Source organism: Anomaloglossus baeobatrachus, chromosome 7 (genome assembly GCF_048569485.1).
Source record: "Anomaloglossus baeobatrachus isolate aAnoBae1 chromosome 7, aAnoBae1.hap1, whole genome shotgun sequence".
Taxonomy (NCBI): Eukaryota; Metazoa; Chordata; class Amphibia; order Anura; family Aromobatidae; genus Anomaloglossus; species Anomaloglossus baeobatrachus.
The window spans coordinates 165,726,374-165,728,788 of NC_134359.1; the positions used below are offsets into that span (position 1 = coordinate 165,726,374).

At 47.0% G+C, this 2,415-nt stretch overlaps 1 long non-coding RNA gene across 1 annotated transcript; it reads left to right on the top strand.

The window, feature by feature from the left end:
- The first annotated feature begins 647 nt into the window (after positions 1-647).
- LOC142246027 (uncharacterized) lies at positions 648-1,317 on the top strand. Its single transcript, XR_012724853.1, has 4 exons — positions 648-772; positions 887-957; positions 1,058-1,153; positions 1,243-1,317. It is a non-coding gene; the product is annotated as an uncharacterized LOC142246027 (long non-coding RNA).
- Positions 1,318-2,415: the final 1,098 nt, after the last annotated feature.

Consider the following 2,415-nt stretch of genomic DNA (forward strand, 5'->3'; position numbering starts at 1 on the left):
AGAACAGGATGTCCCACCCCCATATTGGGGTGTGGGCATTTTAAAAGATCTGATGGCACTGATGAGGCAGGCAGGTAGCAGGGACAGTACGGACCATTGGATCGTCAGCCCGGGAGGTCACATTGTTGCGCCCTGAGGAACTTTATACGTCTAAGCACCTGGTACCTTGGTCACTATAGACTGAGCCTCTTGCTGGTAGGTAACTCTCCTTATTTAATCAGGACTGCATATAATATCCAGTATCTGGATATGCTTGATGGGATAAAACCTGGCACTAGAGCTAGCTGTACATTATGTTTTCCCAGGACGTGTTCATGTACTGGTGGGATCTGAAGCAGGATTTCCACTAAGGAAACACCTAGGGCTTCTTCTAATGAAATACCAGTGCCCAGGTAATGACAAGTGATAGGGCAATGTAAGCCAATATGCATCTGCCCTGCATGTGAGCTATACAATATGCTTCTCTCTACAGGGAGCTAACCAGGGGAGCCGGATCCACAATTTAAGAGAGGGCAGACATCTACTCTGTTAGTAAATGCACGCTGCACTTCATCTTAAGTGCCAAAGTGTATATCACCTACCATCTAAAACCGTCATTCAGACTTATAGGTATTTTTGACATTGATGCCTGTGTTTGGTTATGTGAGTTTAGAGTATGTAAACCCCCTTGGCCTTTGAGATGATTTTCTTTTCTCTTATAGCAAAGGCCTAGAAGTGGCGCCAAAGGGCTGACTGGTCCTGGAGAACATTATGCATCATTTACCTACTATGGGTATGCTCTGTTCTAGTATTAGATACCACAAGACACCATCTTCATGGTATAATGTGGAGAGATGTTACTTTAAAACATAGACTCATATATTTATTGTCTGTACTGTCTATGTAGATATGGTGATGCTAGATACGGAACAACACTAATACTACATGTTGGAGGAGAAGAAAAGTGGACCTAAGAAGGTAGTGGCACAAATACACTGATAGGTGTGATTACTGCATGGTGCAGAGATACTTTGGAGACACAATGACTAACATGCTGTGTAACTATATTTAATTCCAGGGGGACACCTGTAGTCCTCTGTGTTGATGGTATCAAGCTATATTGTACAAGCATATCCTGCTGCTGTTATTACATCACACTTGGATGCAGTTCCAAGTAAGTCTTGTAGGTAAAGGGGATTTCTTGGAGATTGGTTGGATTTTATATTGAAAGACACCAACTGTCTGTTTTTGTCTATTTCACAGGTGTTTGTTGGCTAAATCACCCCTGATGAACCCCCGAACATTTATTTAGGAGGGGGGGAAACGCGTCGGGAGGAGCTTTGGGTACCGGTCTTGTCGGGCCCATCAGCTCTGTCCTAAACTGCTGTTTACAGTATCTGGACTGCAGCATAGTCTGCAATCCTAGTCAGGAACCAACAGATTTTAATATATTATATGTTGTCCTGGTCGTCTCACAATGCACCTGGTGGTGGTGGTATAGGTCAGTGGAGTACAGGGATATATAGGGACAGCCACCCGGAGCGGGGAGTGTTCAAAACTTTACAACACTCTCCGCAAGTAGGCAGGAGGAGTTGAGGAGTATTGTAGTCCCTCCTAGTTCACTGAGAGCCATTAAACTATCAACTATCTATCTTTGCACGCTCCCTCTGCTCTCCACTAGGCCGTATTTGATCACTGTGTTTTCGTGTCTATGTCAGATATTTGGTGTCGTATATTTTTCTACCATTAATTTGAATAAATAATTTATTTCTTCAGCGCTCTATTGGGAGACCCAGACGATTGGGGTATAGCTACTGCCCTCCGGAGGCCACACAAAGCACTACACTAAAAAGTGCAAGGCCCCTCCCCTTCTGGCTATACCCCCCCGTGGTATCACGGGTACTCCAGTTTTCAAGCTTTGTGCGAAGGAGGTCAGACATTCCATGCATAGCTCCACAGATTTTAGTCAGCAGTAGCTGCTGACTATTTCGGATGGAAGAAAAGAGGGCCCATATAGGGCTCCCAGCATGCTCCCTTCTCACCCCTGGATGGTGTTGTAAGGTTGAGGTACCTATTGCTGGTACAGAGGCTGGAGCCCCACATGCTGTTTTCCTTCCACATCCCCTTGTAGGGCTCTGTGGAAGTGGGATCCTGCCGGCCTCAAAGCTCTGACGCCGGGCTCCATCCACAGACCCATAGCACCTGGTGGATGCCGAGCAGGAGTACCATCAGGGACAAGGCCCTGCATCATACAGGTACTCTGTGTCCCCGGCAGGCACAGACACACTCCGGGCTGGCTGGGTGTTGTAGTGCGCCGGGGACCGTAACGCTAGAGCTAGTGTTCCTACAGTTTAACTGGGGGACTTTTTTCTGTGTTGTGGGAACGCAGCGCCGACCCCCGCTGGACCGGCGGCGCTGCTGTGACTTTTAGTTCAC